At 48.0% G+C, this 20,730-nt stretch overlaps 1 pseudogene; it reads left to right on the top strand.

The window, feature by feature from the left end:
* Window positions 1-1,406: 1,406 nt before the first annotated feature.
* LOC144501898 (heat shock protein HSP 90-beta pseudogene) lies at window positions 1,407-2,154 on the top strand (annotated as a pseudogene).
* The last annotated feature ends 18,576 nt before the right edge of the window (window positions 2,155-20,730 follow it).

The raw sequence follows: 20,730 nt of genomic DNA, 5'->3' as shown, positions 1-20,730 counted from the left end.
CATTAAGTCAATTTAAATGCATGCCCGATTGTGGCCATTTTTGGGCCTTGGTAAAGGGGGAATCAGCGCGGAGGCGAGCACGGATCACGCTACTCGCCTCACGCCCGACTTTACCAAGTATTCACGCATGAAAACGAGCGCAACTTGATGGTAAAATCGGGTCCTATGGGTCAATTTAGCAATGCCAATCTACCTAACCTGTACATCTTTGGACTGTGGGAGGAAACCAGAGCACCCGCAGGAAACCAATGCTGACACTTGGAAAACTTACAAACGCTACACTGGCAGTCTCCCAAGGCTGGAATCGAACCTGGGTCCCTGGCGCTGTGAGGCAGCAGTGCTAACCACTGTGCCACTATGCCGCACTAATAAGAACATAAGAACTAGGAGCAGGAGTAGGACATCTAGCCCCTCGAGCCTGCTCCGCCATTCACGAAGATCATGGCTGATCTTTTCGTGGACTCAGCTCCACTTACCCACCCGCTCACCATAACCCTTAATTCCTTTACTGTTCAAAATGTATCTTTCCTTGCCCTAAAAACATTCAATGAGGTAGCCTCAACTGCTTCACTGGGCAGGGAATTCCACAGATTCACAACCCTTTGTGTGAAGAAGTTCCTCCTCAACTCAGTCCTAAATCTGCTTCCCCTTATTTTGAGGCCATGCCCCCTAGTTCTAGTTTCACTCGCCAATGGAAACAACTTCCCTGCTTCTATCTTATCTATTCCCTTCATAATCTTATATGTTTCTATAAGATCTCCTCTCATTCTTCTGAATTTCAATGAGTATAGCCCCAGTCTACTCAGCCTCTCCTCATAAGCCAACCCGCTCAACTCCAGAATCAACCTAGTGAATTTCCTCTGCACCCCCCTCCAGTGCCAGTATATCCTTTCTCAAGTAAGGAGACCAAATCTGTACACAGTACTCCAGGTGTAGCCACACCAGCACCGTATACAGCTGCAACATAACCTCGCTGTTTTTAAACTCCATCCCTCTAGCAATGAAGGATAAAATTCCATGTGCCTTCTTAATTACCTGCTGCACCTGCAAACCAACTCCTTGTGATTCTTGCACAAGGACACCCAGGTCTGAAGAAAGGAGGAAGGAGCTAAAAAGGAAGACCTCGGTGTCAATGATCTTCTGGATGAAATGCAACAAAGAGAAAGATCGCTGGGTGCCTTTGGGAGAAAACTTCAGGAAAAATGCCTTGCATGCCAATGGAGTAGGTTGGCAATGGCAGTAAATGCCACCTCTCTATCAGATCAATGATCTGAGGAGGGCAGACACGAGGTAATGATGACTTTTGTTTTCTTGGCTCCAACTGACTACTTGCCTGCTAAAATGAATAACTGCATAAGTTACACTTCATATTACGCCACTGTTATTGGGGCAGTCACTCTTAAGCAAAGATCAAGTAGCTAACTCTGCCTTTGTGGAGCGTGTCAGGAAGCGGGGCTTTGAGGTGGTCTACATGACTGAGCCTATCGATGAATACTGTGTGCAGCAGCTGAAGGAGTTTGATGGTAAGCAGCTTGTCTCTGTCACAAAGGAGGGTCTTGAGCTGCCTGAGGACGATGAGGAGAAGAAGAAGCGTGAAGAGGATCGAGCCAAGTATGACAACCGGTGCAAACTCATGAAAGAGATCCTGGACAAGAAAGTGGGGAAGGTGAGTGTTTCGAACCAGCTTGTCCCCTCCCCATGCTGCATTGTGACCAGCACCTATGGCTGGACTGCAAACATGGAGAGAATCATGAAGGCTCAAGCCCTGAGGGACAATTCAACCACGGGTTACAAGAAACATCTGGAAATCAACCCAGACCACCCAATTGTTGACACCCTGCGGCAGAAAGCCGAGGTAGACAAGAACGACAAAAGCTGTCAAAGACCTTGTGATCCTGCTCTTCGAGACTGCCCTCTTATCCTCCGGCTTTTCATTGGATGATCCGCAGACGCACTCTAACCGTATCTATCGAATGATCAAGCTGGCTCTGGGCATTGATGATGATGAGGTGCCTGTGGAAGACACCACTCCACAAGCCGTTGAAGAGATTTCACCCCTGGAGGGAGATGAGGATGCATCCCGCATGGAGGAAGTTGACTGAATGCTGCCCTCTTTCTGTGTTCTCCCTTGATGTACTCAAATTGGACTGCTGTATTTAAAGATCATCCCATCCAGGCGCCTCCCTATCCTCATAACCCCATGCACTTATCATAGCTAATTCACCTTACCTATACATCTTGGGACACTAAGGGGCAATTTAACATGATCATTCTACCTAACCTGCATATCTTTGGAGTGTGGGAGGAAACCAGAGCACCAGAAGGAAACCCACACAAAAATGAAGAGAATGTACAAACTCCACACACTCACCCAATTGAACCCAGTCCCTGGCGCTGTGAGGCAGCAGTGTTAACCACTGTGCCACATGACTGGGTGGGGGGAAGTTAAAATAAGTCAGGGCCAGAGAGCATAGTCAGTCATGGGGCTTTGGGCCACCATTTGAGGGTTAGGTTTGGCACGTCTGTCCTGGTCCCAGTCCAAGGAGGGGGAGGCCCTGTCAGCCCTGTGGAAGTCATGCCCAGCATAGAATGTACTCATTCCCTTGTACACGTTGGTCCTGGGAATTGCTGGCTTGATCCTGGGCTGCTGATGGCACAGTCACAATCAGGGGAGGTCTCTGCAGCCTGTAGATGGTGAACAGGTAATGTGGGTGTGAGGGAGGGAGGAGGCAGCCACATAGGGGAGTCTGAGCAAGTCACAGTGCAATGGGCCTCAAGGTGGGAGGGGTCAGGTCTACATCGGACAACGGGACATCAATGTCAAACGATTTAGGAGGTGAATAGATATCAACAACAACAACAGCATAATATTACAAAGCACTCACAGTTTCTAAGGAGCTGTCAATGGGTTCTCACTGGGTTTGGAGACACCAATCTCACCCTCAGTGCAGGCACAGTCCTGGTCCTCACCAGACAGCTCTGTAAATGTTGTCAATGGCCTGAACTTGGGCATCCCACCTCCAGTTTGGAATCTCTCACTGTTACTCTGGGAGACTTTCTCCTGCATGAAGACAGATGGACAGAATGTGAGGAGGACGGATTTCACAGCAGATGATCAGCATGCCTCACTGCTGTGTGTGCTGAGTGGTCCAATGTAAAGGCTGAGGATGCAAGCTGTGCAGGATGAGACAAGAGAGAGGATGTTACAGTGTGAGTGAGACAATCAGTGGCCATGACTCTTGTGCTGATAGTGTGTGAGATCCCTGTGGACTGTAAGCCTGCGAATGCCTGATGTGCTTGTGAGAGTGTGAGTCAAGGGTGGGGAGAAGGTTGACTCCACCTGGCAGAGGAGGTAAGATCATTCATCCTCTTCCTGCACTGGATGGCGGTTCTCCTCTTGGATGCATTAGCGCTGACTGACCTGGTGACCTACACCCAAGCTGGCCTGGTGAGATTTGCCAATCTCTGGCTCCCTTCAGGGGGAAAGGTATGTCTCAATGGATTCGCACTGCCTAAGGACTGCCCCTAGTGGGGCGTCGCTAAACTTCTTGCAGAGTGCTTTGTTCCCTTAGGAGCCATTCTTAATAATCTCGTCGAAGCCAGTCTTCTGTCACCATCACCCTTTATTTACAATCTGCATAAAGTGCCGTTCAGCGGCTGTTGTGGACAGGTCAGCCCCGGAGTCTTTCGACTGCCAGCCAGAGTGGAACCAGCCCCCACTCTGCTCCTTCCCTATTGGACGAGCTTCCACTCGCCTAATCAGGGAGTTCTCCGAGGCGCATGGGGAGATCTATTGACAATCCCCATGGTCATCATAACATTCCATAACACATCATAACATCCCATTACAAATCATAATGCATCTCATAATACATCATAACATCCCATTACAAACCATAATGCATCTCATAATACATCATAACATCCCATTACAAATCATAATGCATCTCATAACACATCATAACATCCCATTACAAATCATAATGCATCTTATAATACATCATAACATCCCATTACAAATCATAATGCATCTCATAATACATCATAACATCCCATTACAAATCATAATGCATCTTATAATACATCATAACATCCCATTACAAATCATAATGCATCTCATAACACATCATAACATCCCATTACAAATCATAATGCATCTCATAACACATCATAACATCCCATTACAAATCATAATGCATCTCATAACACATCATAACATCCCATTACAAATCATAATGCATCTCATAACACATCATAACATCCCATTACAAATCATAATGCATCTCATAACACATCATAACATCCCATTACAAATCATAATGCATCTTATAATACATCATAACATCCCATTACAAATCATAATGCATCTCATAATACATCATAACATCCCATTACAAATCATAATGCATCCCATCACACATTCAACTGGTGAACACCAGAAGTCCTGATACAGTTTAACTATGGCACCCGCAAAGATGGACCAATGAAGTAATGGCGGGGTGGACAAATCCAAGACCGCCCCACCACAAGATACGACATGCTTCTCACAAGGACACAAGTAATAGAAGCAGGATGAGGTCACCAGGCCCTTCAAGCCTGCCCTACATTCAATACGATCATGGCTGATCTATTTTGGACTCAGCTCCTTTTCTGTGCCATTTCCCCATAGCTCTCTCTCCCTCGATCTATCAAAACTTTATCCACCTCCACTTTAAATATTTCTAATGATCCAGCCTCCGCTACCCTTTGGGGCAGAGAATTCCAGAGATTCACCGCCCTCTGTGAGAAGAAATTCCTACGCACCTCAGTTTTAAATGACTGGCCCTTTATCTTGTAGCTATGTCCCCTTGTTCCAGACTCTCCCACTAGTGAAAACATCTCACCATCTATACTGTCAAACCTTCTCAAGATCTTATGGGCGGGACTCTTCCACCCTGCTGCGCTGGTCGAGTAGCGGGGCGGGAAATACGAGTGAGAGGAGAGAAATCGGGCACCAGCCGATACTGCCGGTCCCATTCTGCTGAAGAAATCAGTCTCGAGCCCCGAGGGCATAAGGCTGATTTAAATATTTATTAGCTAATTTTAATGTAATTAGCAAGCCTGGGATGCAATAATAGTCCGGGCTCACTTGCCTTTCCGACATCGTGGTTGAAGGTCCTCACCGGCGAGGATCACAGATAGTTCCTGTGGTGGACCTCAGTTGTGCCTTTGTCCTATATGGACCACCGTTGTGTGTGTTTGTCATACCTGGACACATCCCCTTCCAGTTTGGTTCCTCCCCTCAGCACCTAGTATAAAGGTGGCTGTCTCCTCCCCCTTGTTCAGTCCAGGTCAGTTAATTGTTGGGATCTGCTCCTGATTCTGTTGTGAATAAAAGCCTACACTTATATTGGCATATCGGTAGTCTTTCGCCTTATTGATAGTGCATCAATTTTATTCACAACAGTTACTAGTATGGAGCAGTTTCTAAAACCCGACAAGTTAGCTTTAGACCCTCAAGAGGTTGGAGCCTCTGATAAATTTGATCATTGGTTGGACTGCTTCGAAGCATTCGTCGACACCGCTACGGCCATCGACACCGACGCTGCTAAACTCCACGTGCTCCGCGCCCGGGTAAGCGAAACTGTCTATGGAATCTTCCGGGACGCTGCTACTTACGCGGACGCTATCGAACTCCTAAAAGGGCAGTTCCGAAAGAGCCCTAACGTGGTTTACGCCAGACACCTCCTAACTACCCGCAAACAGCAGCCAGGAGAATCGTGCGCCCAATTTCTGCGCGCCCTGCGAGTCCTCGCCCGAGCATGCGACTGTAAGGCTGTTTCAGCAGCTCAGAACACGGAGGATCTGATCCGCGACGCCTACGTTGCGGGCATTGAGTCTACATACATCCAGCAGCGTCTGCTGGAACAAGATGACCTAGACCTCCGGAAAACGGCCACGATGGCTGAAACGTTAGAAGCAGCCTCCCATAATCTCGGGTCTTACCTTGGATCCCGTTCCACCGACGGCTCCACTGCGACGGCTGCTCCAGCAGGGCCCAAATGTTACTTTTGTGGCCTCCCTAAGCACCCTCGGCGTCACTGCCCGGCAAAGGACGCGATTTGCTCCGGATGCGGTAAGCTAGGCCACTTTGTCAAAGTCTGCAGAGCAAAGCCGCTTCTGAAGACTCGTGGAGCCATGTGTGCTCCGAGGGCGCGGCCATCTTTGATGCAGGCGGCGGCTGCGCGCGAATCGCCATCTTGGATGCGGTCACCGGAAGTGCGGGAATCGCCATCTTTGATGCGGTCACCGGAAGTGCGGGAGTCGCCATCTTTGAGACTGGCATCAAGGCAAGCTGAGCAGGAAGCTTCATCCGTGACGTCATCAGACGGCGACGAAGATAGATTCTTCTTTAATTCAACAGTGGCATCGATTTGCCTGGACCAGTCGCAGCCACATCAACTCTCCAAGTCCATAATGGAGATCAAGGTAAATGGTTATGCAGAAAACTGCCTGTTTGACTGTGGGAGCACGGAAAGTTTTATACACCCTCGCACAGTGCGTCAATATGCCCTTCCCGTGCGACCCTGGAGCCAGACCATCTCCATGGCCTCGAATTCTCACTCAGTGGAGGTCCTCGGGTGCTGCTTGGTGACGCTGACGGTACAGGGCACAGTCTACGAGCGTTTTCGGCTCCTCGTGCTGCCGCGACTCTGCGCAGCTGTACTGCTGGGGTTAGATTTCCTCAGCCATCATAGAAGCGTCATCCTGCAGTACGATGGCCCTTATCCCCCGCTCTCCGTCTGCAAGGCGCCGTCACGGCAGCGCCCCTCGCGCACCACCTGCAGTCTCTCGACCCTCAAGATCACCCCCCCCCCCGTTATTTGATAACCTCACCCCGGATTGTAGGCCTATAGCCACCAAGAGTAGGCGCTATAGTGCGGATGACCGGGCCTTCATTCGGTCCGAGGTACAACGTTTGCTCCAGGAAGGGATTATCCAGGCCAGCACCAGCCCCTGGAGGGCGCAAGTGGTCGTAGTTAAATCGGGGGAGAAACACCGCATGGTGATTGACTACAGCCAGACCATAAACAGGTATACCCAACTAGATGCATATCCTCTTCCCCGTATCGCGGACATAGTCAACCACATCGCGCACTATAGGTTTTTTTCAGCGATCGATTTGAAATCGGCTTACCACCAGCTCCCTATCCGCTCGGAGGATCGCCCATACACTGCCTTTGAGGCGGATGGCCGCCTCTACCAGTTCCTCCGAGTCCCCTTTGGTGTCACCAATGGGGTCTCAGTCTTTCAACGGGCCATGGATCAAATGGTGGACCAGCACGGACTACGGGCCACTTTCCCGTATCTGGATAACGTCACCATCTGCGGCCATGACCTGCAGGACCATGATGCCAACCTACAAAAATTCCTTCGTACGGCCACTCTCCTGAACCTCACATACAATGAGGCGAAGTGTGTTTTCCAGACACGCCGCCTCGCCATCCTTGGGTACGTGATAGAAAATGGTGTCCTTGGCCCCGACCCAGCCCGTATGCGTCCCCTTATGCAGCTTCCCCTCCCTACTACCCTCAAAGCACTGAGGAGATGCCTGGGCTTCTTCTCCTATTATGCCCAGTGGGTTCCCCGTTACGCAGATAAAGCCCGTCCACTCCTAAAATCGACCTCTTTTCCCCTGGCGGAGGAGGCCTGTCGGGCCTTCGATGACATCAAAGCGGACATCGCGAAGGCCGCGATGCACGCTGTGGACGAATCCATCCCATTCCAAGTGGAAAGTGATGCGTCTGACTTTGCCCTAGCTGCCACCCTTAACCAGAGGGGCCGTCCGGTGGCCTTCTTTTCCCGGACCTTACAAGGCCCTGAGATTCGACACTCCTCGGTCGAGAAGGAGGCCCAGGCCATCGTGGAAGCCGTCCGGCACTGGCGCCATTATCTCGCGGGCCAACGATTCACCTTAATTACAGACCAGCGGTCAGTTGCCTTCCTGTTTAACACCAGGCAAAAGGGCAAGATTAAGAATGACAAGATCTTGCGGTGGAGGATTGAGCTCTCCACCTACAGATATGACATCATGTACCGGCCTGGGAAGCTCAATGAGCCCCCAGACGCCCTGTCCCGTGGATCATGTGCCAGTGCCCAACTAGACCAGCTACAGTCCCTCCATAACGACCTCTGTCACCCGGGTGTCACCAGATTTTTCCATTTTGTCAAGTCCCGTAACCTGCCCTTCTCCCTTGAGGAAGTCCGGACGATTACCAGGCAATGCAGGGTCTGCGCTGAGTGCAAACCGCAGTTCTACCGGCCAGGTAGGGCGCACCTTGTAAAGGCCACTCGCGCGTTCGAGCGCCTTAGCGTTGATTTTAAAGGCCCCCTCCCCTCCTCTAACCGCAATGTTTATTTCCTGAATATCATTGACGAATACTCACGTTTCCCTTTTGCCTTCCCCTGCTCGGACATGACCACGGCTACAGTGATTCGGACCCTGAACAAGCACTTCACCCTGTTCGGCTTCCCAGCCTATATTCATAGCGACCGTGGGTCCTCTTTCATGAGTGATGAGCTGAGGCAGTACCTGCTCGCCAAAGGCGTTGCCTCCAGCCGCACCACTAGCTATAACCCCAGGGGCAATGGTCAAGTAGAGCGGGAGAACGCAACCGTCTGGAAGGCCGTTCTATTAGCGTTACGGTCTAGGGGCCTTCCAGTCAGCCGTTGGCAAGACGTCCTTCCGGACGCATTACATTCCATTAGGTCACTCTTGTGCACAGCGACCAATACGACCCCTCACGAGCGGATGTTTTCATTTCCCAGGAAGTCCTCCTCGGGTACTTCGCTCCCGGATTGGCTGATGTCCCCGGGACCCGTCCTGCTTCGGAAGCATGTCCGGACCCATAAGGCAGATCCCTTGGTCGAGGAGGTCCAACTGCTCCATGCTAATCCCCAATATGTTTATGTAGCGTACCCTGATGGGCGGGAGGACACGGTTTCTGTCCGTGACTTGGCACCCGCGGGTGCCCCGGAGGTCACCACGTCCTTCCGCCCCACGGTCCCTGGTGTCGTCCATTCGGAGACTGCTACGCCTCTTCCTCCCTCAGTCCCTGTCCCCAATGTAGTGTGCCCAGAGCCTGTTGCAGCCCCCCACCCCCCAGCTCCGGTTCCCACTGTTCCCCATACGCCACCAGGGCCACAGCCCATTCCTCTCGCCCCTATGTACAGCTCGCTTGAGTCGCCGGAGCCGTCGCCACGCAGTACCCGACGACTGGACGGGACGACGGATCGGTCCGCTTCACACCACCCAGCGCCTTCTCTCGACGCTCACTGTACGGAGCCTGGGCCGACATCGCTCCCTGCTCGGACGACTCTGCGACCTGCACTACGACGATCGCGACGACGGATCAAGCCACCGGTTCGTCTGGACTTGTGATATTGTTTCCGCTTCACCCCCGTGTTGTTTTTTTAAAAGGAAGGGGTGAATGTGGTGGACCTCAGTTGTGCCTTTGTCCTATATGGACCACCGTTGTGTGTGTTTGTCATACCTGGACACATCCCCTTCCAGTTTGGTTCCTCCCCTCAGCACCTAGTATAAAGGTGGCTGTCTCCTCCCCCTTGTTCAGTCCAGGTCGGTTAATTGTTGGGATCTGCTCCTGATTCTGTTGTGAATAAAAGCCTACACTTATATTGGCATATCGGTAGTCTTTCGCCTTATTGATAGTGCATCAGTTCCCACCAACTGGCACCAGATGTGATGACCTCACCGGTGAGACTGGAGGCCATTGAAGCTCCCCAGGGGGTTAGGGGCACCTCTGATGAAGGGTCATCCTGACTCAAAACATTGGCTCTATTCGCTCTCCGCAGATCTCAGACCTGCTGAGATTTTCCAGCATTTTCTGTTTACGTTTCAGATTCCAGCATCCGCAGTATTTTGCTTTTATCTTACTATGTCCTTTCTTAGGTAAGGGGACCAAAACTGTACGCAGTAGTCTTTGACAAGGTACCGCATGGTAGGTTGTTGCATAAGATTAAATCTCATGGGATTCAGGGTGGGGTATCCAAATGGATACAAAATTGGCTTCTTGATGAGCCAGAGGGTGGTTGTAGAGAGTTGTTTTTCAAACTGGAGGCCTGTGACCAGCAGTGTGCCTCAGGGGTCAGGGGTATTAATGATTTGGATGAGAATACAGGAGGCATGGTTAGTAAGTTTGCAGATTACACTAAGATTGGTGGCATAGTGGACAGTGAAGAAAGTTATCTCCAATTGCAACAAGATCTTGATCAATTGGGCCAGTGGGCTGACGAATGGCAGATGAAGTTTAATTTAGACAAATGTGAGGTGATGCATTTTGGTAGATTGAACCAGGGCAGGACTTACTCAGTTAATGGTAGGGCGTTGGGGAGAGTTACAGAACAAAGAGCTCTAGGGGTACATGTTCATAGCTCCTTGAAAGTGGAGTCATAGGTGGACAGAGTGGTGAAGAAGGCATTCGGCATGCTTGGTTTCGTCGGTCAAAACATTGAATACAGGAGTTGGAATGTCTTGTTGAAGTTGTACAAGACATTGGCAAGGCCACACTTGGAATACTGTGTGCAGTTCTGGTCACCCTATTATAGAAAGGATATTATTAAACTAGAAAGAGTGCAGAAAAGATTTACTAGGATGCTACAGGAACTTAATGGATTGGTAAAGTAAGGAGAGGCTGGATAGACTGGGACTTTTTTCTCTGGAGCGTAGGAGGCTGAGGGGTGATCTTATAGAGGTCTATAAAATAATGAGGGGCACAGATCAGCTAGATAGTCAATATCTTTGGGAGGGGAGTCTAAAACTAGAGGGCATAGGTTTAAGGTTCATTAAGTTCCTGTAGCATTCTTGTAGACTTCTATCAGGTCTCCCTTCAACCTCTGTCGCTCCAGTGAGACATCTTCAACCTCTCTTTACAATAATCTGAGGTCCCTATCTACTTCAAGAAGATAACCATCATCCTGGTACCAAAGAAAAGCCAAGCAGTGTGCCTTAATGACTATCGGCCGGTGGCTCTGACATCCATCATTATGAAGTGCTTCGAAAGGTTAGTCACGGCATGAATCAGTTCCAGCCTCCCGAACTACCTAGATCCACTACAGTTTGCCTGCCGCCGCAACAGATCCACAGCAGACACCATCTCCCTGGCCCTGCACTCAACCTTAGAACACCTAGATAACAAGGACACTTACGTCAGACTCCTATTTGTTGACTAAAGCTCAGCCTTCAACATCATTATTCCGACGAAACTCATCTCCAAACTCCGTGGCCTGGGCCTCGGCACCTCCCTCTGTGACTGGATCCTGAACTTTCTAAACCACAGACCACAATCAGTAAGGATAGGCAACAACACCTCCTCCACGATCATCCTCAACACCGGTGCCCCACAAAGCTGTGTTCTCAGCTCCCTACTATACTCCTTATACACCTATGTCTGTGTGCCCAAATTCCCCTCCAACTGATGACACCACCGTAGTGGGTCGGGTCTCAAACAATGACGAGACAGAGTACAGGAATGAGATAGAGAATCTGGTGAACTGGTGCAGCAACAATAATCTCTCCCTCAATGTCAGTAAAACGAAGGAGATTGTCATCAACTTCAGGAAGCGTAGTGGAGGACATGGCCCTGTCTACATCAATGGGGACGAAGTAGAAATGGTCGAGAGCTTCAAGTTTTTAGGTGTCCAAAACACCAACAACCTGTCCTGGTCCCCCCCCCAAGCCGACACTATAGTTAAGAAAGCCCACCAACGCCTCTACTTTCTCAGAAGACTAAGGAAATTTGGCATGTCAGCTACAACTCTCACCAACTTTTACAGATGTAGCATAGAAAGCATTCTTTCTGGTTGTATCACAGCTTGGTATGGCTCCTGCTCTGCCCAAGACCGCAAGAAACTACCAAAGGTTGTGAATGTAGCCCAATCCACCACACAAACCAGCTTCCCATCCATTGACTCTGTCTACACTTCCCGCTGCCTCAGCAAAGCAGCCAGCATAATGAAAGATCCCACGCAACCCGGACATTCTCTCTTCCACCTTCTTCCGTCGAGAAAAAGATACAAAAGTCTGAGGTCATGTACCAACTGACTCAAGAACAGCTTCTTCCTGCTGCCATCAGACTTTTGAATGGACCTACCTTGCATTAAGTTGATCTTTCTCTGCACCCTAGCTATGACTGTAACACTACATTCTGCACTCTCTCCTTTCTTTCTCTATGAACGGTATGCTTTGTCTGTATAGCGTGCAAGAAACAGTACTTTTCACTGTATGTTAATACATGTGCCAATAATAAATCAAATCAAAGCAAAGAAGTATCTAGAACCACAGACATGTCGAAGCAACATTACATGCTGTAAGTTGGAAAAAAACTGGTTCTTCAACTTTGAACTGCTTGCAAGAGTGAAAGTATCCTCTATATAAACAGACAAACTATAACAAAAAATAAATTCACGGAACTTCTTGATCCAAATTCCCAAGTCCTTTACATGGTTAATAATGTTACAGTCGGAGTCCTGTTATATATGTGTAAGTCGTGTTGAAGCGTTGGGGGAAAAACTAGTACTGTTTCATGGCATGATCTTCATCAGTACACCTTTCGCATGCATCTCTCAAGGTTCATGCTCCAAGCTAGTTTTGTCGAATTATTGCTGATGATACATGGTTCAGGCCAACAGGAAGCCAGGTGTTTGATCTAATATTCCAAAAGAGCATAGGTGCTGTTGGAAACCTCTCACTTTTCAAAACTAGTGAGCAAACAATATTGAGTTTGCTGAAAATTCACAAGGTGCCTTGTGCTGCTGAACTCAATCTCCCTTTATTGTTCTGAGTTGCACAACACCAGCCAGGCTGTCGATTTGCCAACATCCCACATTCAACCTCAGAAACCCTGTCGCTGAACAGACTGCACGGCGTTTGTTTGCCTAGGTTCAGAAAGCTGTTCGGGATTTGCTCCTTTGTTGAATTTCAAATGCTTATCGCAAGCCCCCCAACCTCCACAATTTTCTCAGCGACTGTTCTTCAATTGTTTCAAACGGCAATCTTCAACCCACAAAAACACTGCACCTCATTCTGCCCGACGGAGTCTGCCCTTGCCAACTGGTTGATCACTTCTGTGGTAAAGCAATTTTCATTTTAATACTGATCCGACTCTGTTAAAACCCTTCTGAATTAATGCGGCCAGAACTGGGCAGGATTCGCACAACTCTTTGTCGCAGGTACTGTTAAAATGGACAAACGTTAATTTTCATTCATGCTCCTTAACATGATCAGATTGCAGATGAAGGGCTAATAAAAAGTTATTCTATCACTGACATTGAATTGCAATAGCAGTGCCTAAGCCTGCCACAATAGGTGGTGATCTCTGAAGGTACTTTAATATTGAAGGAGTGTTGGCAATGAGAGATGTGTAAGTCTCCTGCTGTCAGCTCCACTCCACAGTACAGGTGACCCAAGAAAGTCAAAAGTGTCGCAGATCCAGAAAATGTGGGTCCACAAATGAATGGGTCTGTTGGATTAACTAAGGCAGTCATAGAATCATAGAATCCTACAGTGCAGAAGGAGACCATTCGGCCCATCGAGTCTGCTCCGACCACAATCCCACCCAGGCCCTATCCCCATAACCCCATGCATTTACCCTAGCTAGTCCCCCTGACGCTAAGGTGCAATTTAGTATGGCCAATCCACCTAACCCGCACATCTTTGGACTGTGGGAGGAAACCGGAGCACCCGGAGGAAACCCATGCAGACACGGGGAGAATGTGCAAACTCCACACGGACAGTGACCCAAGCTGGGAATCGAACCCGGGTCCCTGACGCTGTGAGGCAGCAGTGTTAACCACTGTGCTACCGTGCCGCCCCAGGAAAGCAAACACGTGGAGCCATTTCCCACATATTTGGACTAATCAAGCCTCCCAATACACCAGGCTTTTGAACTGTAAAGTAGAGATACTGTAAAGAAACGCAACAGAAACTCATCCTGTAATTACAGAGAGATCACATTTTCTGGGAAGATTGTGGTGGTAGATGTCTGACTCTAAGAAGGGAGGCACCAACCGAACCAAGTATCAAAACCACCTGCTGAGATATCTATCACATGAAACAGCGCACTGTTTCTTTAAACATAAAAGTTGCCTCATCTTCCATAACCAGTGAGAAGTACAAAAGCTACAGATTTCACATCAATTCATTTTAATTAGATTCAATTTGGGTTGTTGGACATTTTGGGAACTTGGAAGAAATTTAATTTAACCCACAGTAAAGTAAGAAATGACATTTGTTTTCCCTTCTGGAACTCTGAACATGGATAACGGCTAATTAGAATCAGGGGTTTTGAAAGAAAGACTTGTGTGTTTGGTGTCACTTGATCACATCTCTCAGAAAGACATCAAACCACTTCACTTACAATGAGGTGTTTTGAAGATCAGTGTTGTTGGTTCGACAGTTATTGTCGCACAGGTTATTTGTCAGTAAAGGCTGACTTAAGAAGATGAAAATAATTAATAATTCATAGAATCCCTACAGTGCAGAAAGAGGCCATTTGGCCCATCGAATCTGCACCGACCACAATCCTACCCAGGCCCTATCCCCGTAATCCCATGCATTTACCCTAGCTAGTCCCCTTGACACTAAGGGGCAATTTTAGCACGGCTAATGCACCTAACCCGCACATCTTTGGAATGTGGGAGGAAACCGGAGCACCCGGAGGAAACCCACACAGACACGGGGAGAACATGTCCACACAGACAGTGACCCAAGCCAGGAATCGAACCCGGATCCCTGGTGCTGTGAGGCAGCAGTGCTAACCACTGTGCCAGCATGCAGCTCCAGAGCATCAAGCTTTGGCTCAATACATGAGATGTGCCTACCCTTGAACCACAGCATTGCATCATTTAAAAAGGGGAAATGATCCTTACCCCACCCGTCTAATTATAAACACATTTAAAATTTCTGAGTCAGATGGTGAGACATGTCAGCATCAATCTTAGAAGGGACTGACATCTTCTGATGTGAGATAGTCAGCACAAGGCACAGTGGGTCACCACACACACACTGTAGGCACCTTTACATTTCATGTTTCTATAATATGGTCACAGTCATTATTTTGCAGTTCTTGCCCTGGGAAAGAGTTTCAGATCAGCTTGCACGTGGCTCACCTCTGTCACGTTCTTCCTGATGCATCATTAGCTTTGAATACTTCTACAGGCGTGGCCCCCATTTCTTACATACGCAGTTAGGGTGGTAAAGTTAAGTGGGCGGTGACTGATGCAGTATAGTTTCCTACATATTGGCCGGAATTTTCCGTCCCGCCCAACACGCGAGTCGGAGCAGACGAGGGGCGGAACATGGGAAAGGTCCGTTGAACTTGAGCAAGATTTTACAGTAGGAGCGAGACTGTAAAGCCCACCCACGTGTCAGCCATCACTCAGTTGATATAATTCCTGCCTCGGAGTCAGTTCCACACCAAAGCCTTGAGAGTGTAATCCGGGCTGACCCTGCAGTGCAGTACTGACAGAGTTCTGCACTGCCGGAGATGCCAGCTTTTGAATAAAACATTAAATCAATGCCCCATCAGGTGGACATAAAGGATCCCATGACAGTGTTTCAAATGTGTCTTGTCGAATATTCCTCCCTCAATCATTAAAACAGACTACTTGGTAATTTACAGTGAAACATTCCAATTTTCTTCCCACACCTAGTGGTGCATGGAGGCAGACTACTGTCCATTTCCATAGCTAGTTATTCCTGGAACAGGTTGCTAGTCTGTGGCCAGAAGCTTATAGCTTGAGGGACGCCACTCCACATCAAGTGTGACTGACTTTCCTGCTCTTACTGCCAGCCATTGGCGTGTTTGGAAGGATTTACAGGTTGGCACCTGTTTGACTCTTCTACGAACGCACCTTCCTTGACCATCAAGTCCTGGGGTGGAACTCCAACCCAGAGCTTCTAGGTCAGAGACAGGGACGCTACCCACTGTGCCACAAGGACCTCCACAGTAAAGCAGTGCTAGGTTTTAATATTTAGCCCGTATTAAGAAGAACAGTGAACTGCAAATTATTTATTTCTCTTCCTCCCCGTCTTTTTATTCAAATCCTTGAGGTAAATTGTGATCTCCAAGGAAGCACCCAGGACCCCAGCAAAGCCCCGAATGCTGCAAAACCTTTTCAGGCATAAAGTTACCCAAAATTAAAGTGAAAAATAAGAAGACCAGCAGGATGTATTGGAAACACAATTGAAAGCTCACCTGAAACTTTCAGGTGTCCCTTTAAGTTGTTTTGGGCGGGATTTTCCGGCCGCGCTCTCTCTGAAACCGGAAAATCCTGCCCGAGGTCAACGGACCTTTCCATGGTCCGCCCCTCGCCTGCTCCGATTCCTGGGGCAGGTGGAATGGGAAAATGTCTAACGGCATAGTATAGTAACCCTCGCAACTCAATAAACACGGGAGAAGGGAAGAAGTTATATCCTCCTATCATCTAAATAACATCAATTCAGTGTTTATTTATTAGTCACAAGGCTTACATTAACACTGCAATGAAGTTACTGTGAAATTCCCCTAGTTGCCACACTCCGGCACCTGTTTGGGTCAATGCACCTAATCAGCACGTCTTTCAGACTGTGGGAGGAAACCGGAGCACCCGGAGGAAACCCACGCAGACACGGGGAGAATGTGCAAACTCCACACAGACAGCGACCCAAGCCGGGAATCGAACTCGGGTCCCTGGCGCTGTGAGGCAGCAGTGCCAACCACTGTGCTGCTGTGCCACCCAGTGTACTAACATATTGAAATGATGCTCCTGTCAAGTTCTGCTGGGAGATTCCTGCAACATTCATAAATTCCACCAGAAGTTTGCATCAAGTGGAAGTTCATATGAATCATTTCCACCTGCATTTCCACTCCACCATGCCATCATTGTACATGTTTTGTGGATGTTGTAGAAACCAACTTAAATAAAAATATTTTGATCAACCAACTTAAATGTGTTGGTTTTACATGAGGCTGTATAGTTAGTGTGAATTATTGAATATCTAATGTTGGCATCAGAATTCCGAAACCTTAGGCATGTATAATCCAATCTCAATAAACTATAAAAGATTTTTAAAAAAACAATGGAAAAATTTACACTTGTGAAAAACAACACTGTGCGCTTAACACTCCAATGGGAGTCTATGATTTAGTCTCAGGGGGTGCATTGTATCTCCAATCTCAGGTAAGCATTAAAACCTAGCAATGCTTCACTGTAAATGTGTCATAAAAATTAGCAAGCTGGAATTGTGCCAGCCAGTATTAAAGTTCATCTCTGGTTCTTTCACTGGTTCCCTCTCTGCTCCTCAAGCACTCTTTTTAAGTTCCATTGCTGGTTCACTTGGTGAGGTTAATGCTTAGTGTGGAACTGGTCATCATTGACACTAAAGATCCTGGTTTCTGATGAGTTACTGAGCCAGGGTGGAGATATGACTGCTGCAATTGGTTTTGATGCGCTGGGGTATGGAGGACGGAATGGCGGGACAGTGGTTAGCACTACTGCCTCACAGCGCCAGGGACCCAAGTTTGATTCCCGGCTTGGGTCATTGTCTGTGTGGAGTCAGCACGTTGTCCTCGTGTCTGCGTGGGTTTCCTTTGAGTGCTCCAGTTTCCTCCCACAGTCCAAAAGACGTGCTTGTTAGGTGCATTGGCCATGCTAAATTCTCCCTCAGTGTACCCAAACAGGCGCAGGAGTGTGGCATCTTGGGGATTTTCACAGTAACTTCATTGGAGTGTTAATGTCAGCCTACTTGTGACATTAATAGAAAAATATAAATCAGACATGGTCCTCCCCCTCCTATACCAACCCAGCAATTCCTGCTGGGATGTGCACCCTATTCACATTCATATGGCATGCCCACACGTGAACCTAGGGTGAGGACGGAAGCAGGTTCAACTCCCCGTGATCGAAATAACCCACTGGTGTCCACTGTCTCAGATGAAGATAGGTGATTTGGAGAGGTGCCAGAGTGTATGCAATATCTACAGAACTGTACCCCAGCACATGTCAGCTCCTTGAACAGAGAATAGAAAGAAGTAATCCTTTTTCCTTTCCTTTCTTTCTCTCCATGACTGCAATTCTACACCTTTACCTTCTTGTGGCTTAAGTCTTTGCTTTATGTTGTTGGCCAAAAATGAAGTGTTTGTTGGACCCAGATTTGGCCGTGCTAAATTCTCCCTCAGTGTAACCCGAACAGGCGCCGGAGTGTGGCGACTAGAGGATTTTCACAGTAACTTCACTGCAGTGTTAATGTAAGCCTTACTTGTGACACGAATAAATACACTTAATGAACTGCAGTTACAATTTTGACGTTAGGTCAAAGGTTGTGTTAACATTTCTGAAGTACTTTCTTCTCTTTGTAGAAAATCCGTAGCTGAGAGCTGCCAAAATAAACTGGAAGCCTTTATTAAATATTTAGTTAAGGTGGCGCCAACACCATGATCCTACAAGGTGCTTTAATCTATCTCTGTGCTCAGTGCATTTCAAATTCATTTGTAAAGATACTTTAGTTTTTTTTCCCTTTATAGCTTTCTTCTTTCAGTGCTGCCATGTTTTTCAGTACTAGCCCTCATTATTTTTAAGGGCGGCACGGTGGCACAGTGTTTCGCACTGCTGCCTCACGGCTCCAAGGACCCAGCCTTGGGTGACTGTGGGTGTGCAGTTTGTATGTTTTCCCCGTCTCTGCGTGGGTTTCCTCTGGTTTCCTCCCACAGTCCAAGAATGTGCGCGTTAGGTGGATTGGTCCATGCTAAATTGCCCCTTTGTGTCAGGTGGATTAGCAGGGTAAATATGTGGGACTATAGGGATAGGGCCTGGGTGGGATTGTTGTCGGTGCAGACTCGATGGGCCGAAAGGCCTCCTTCCGCACTAAAGGGATTCTATGACTTTAATTGTTAAAAAAAAAATGCAATTTGAGAACAATAAGATTCACCCGGTTTATTGGCTTTCCTTGCCTGAAAGTCCTGACTCAAAGTGCAGTTTTACAGGTGTCGGGACCCAGTTATGCTCCAGCCAGTTGGAGATCCTGACAGCATGAGCCTTGCACTGTGAGTGCAGCAAGTTCATTCATGTCAGGAGGTGGGGCTTGGCAGCTGTGCCATTTCTTCACTTAGCCTGACGCTCATGCCCATTCCAACAGGGAATAACAATCAGGAGCTGGGATCCTCCCTAACCCCAGAGGGGAGGGGGGCACTTTGGCTAATTGCAGCGCTGCCCCAACTGAGATCAGCTGCCTACTGCACAAAAGGAACTGAACTTGTGATTTCTCTGCCTTGCTCAATAACACATAAAGCAGAGCATTTATAACCTAAACTGCTGGGGGGGGGGGGGGGGAAGCAGTGTCAACTTCCTTTTACATTGCTATTTACTTGAAATGATTACTGGATGCAGTGGAGCCAAATTATCCATGATGGAAAGTGCAACTTATGCGACACTGAGACCAGCAGATCGGGCCAGGCCTTCAACAAAATCAGATTGCAAGGCCTTTTAATGCAGGCTTCTGAGTATTTCTCTGTCCCACATTTGTGCAAATGCAGTTAGCGTTACAGCAGAGATGAGTGGGGATTACACTTTGTGACATGGTTGTGCCTTTACAATAATGCTTCTTCTGTTTGATTTTATCTTGCCATCCTCAAATCAAGTAAGATTGCACAAGTGACTGCAATTCAAAATGGTTATTGTAACCATGAGTTGCAGAAGATCGCGTGTTACTGAACAAACAGCACCTTGATAATCCCATAGCCACCGAATCCCACACTGAAGTAAAATGATCAATCAGATGGTCCCTCCCAGCTGGCATTCGCAGTGGACCGGTATATCATCTTTCCACCCCAGGGCTTTTGATTTGATTCCAGCTCATGCTGATGTAGTGAGGTCTGATCTTTAAATTTCACCATGATTCATCCTCAGAAAGACACTGATTCCTTCCTGGGGCGCGGCCCGCTTCTTTCACAAGCAGTCATTCTTCATCAGGGGACTTGGGCAGACAGTGTCTCTGGGCTTTTTGATCTAGAAGCCAACCCTGGCCTCATCCTGTGCCCCTACACTCCAAGCTGGACTAATTTTTTTTGGTACTTTTCCAATTCAATCAAATCAAATCCAATTCAGAGTCCCAACAAGTTGAGACATTTCCGATCCAGGCTGGCAAGACAGGGCAAGCGACCATTTACCCTGTCCTGGGCCTGATCTACATGAGCCAAGCTGATTGGAGGAGGGAAAGCAATATCTCCTCCAAGACTTGAGCTCATTTGCATCTTAGCCAAAAGGCCGAGATGCTGCTTTAAAAAATTGCTTCATATGAAACATATGAAGTTTCAATGTAACCTAATGACCTCAACCAAGTGCAGCATCCAATCCATACTACACTTGATCTTAGCCAAAAGGCCGAGACACTCCAAGCTGGACTAATATCATGGGACATGGGTGTCGCTGGCCGGCCAGCATTTATTGCCCATCCCTCGTTGCCTGAGGGCAGTTGAGAGTCAACCACATTGCTGTGGCTCTGGAGTCACATGTAGGTCAGACTGGGGGGGGCAGATTTCCTTCCCTAAAGGCATTAATGAACCAAATGGGTTTTTCCGACAATTGACAATGGTTTCATGGTCATCAGTAGATTCTTAATTCCAGATTTTTTTTTATTGAATTCAAATTCCACCAGATCTTTGATCTTTGGCCAGAGTTTGTTGACTCAAACTATAG

This window comes from Mustelus asterias, chromosome 12 (assembly GCF_964213995.1).
Source record: "Mustelus asterias chromosome 12, sMusAst1.hap1.1, whole genome shotgun sequence".
Taxonomy (NCBI): domain Eukaryota; kingdom Metazoa; phylum Chordata; class Chondrichthyes; order Carcharhiniformes; family Triakidae; genus Mustelus; species Mustelus asterias.
The sequence above is the reverse complement of the archived record's forward strand: the minus strand, read 5'-3'. Positions and strand labels throughout refer to the sequence as shown.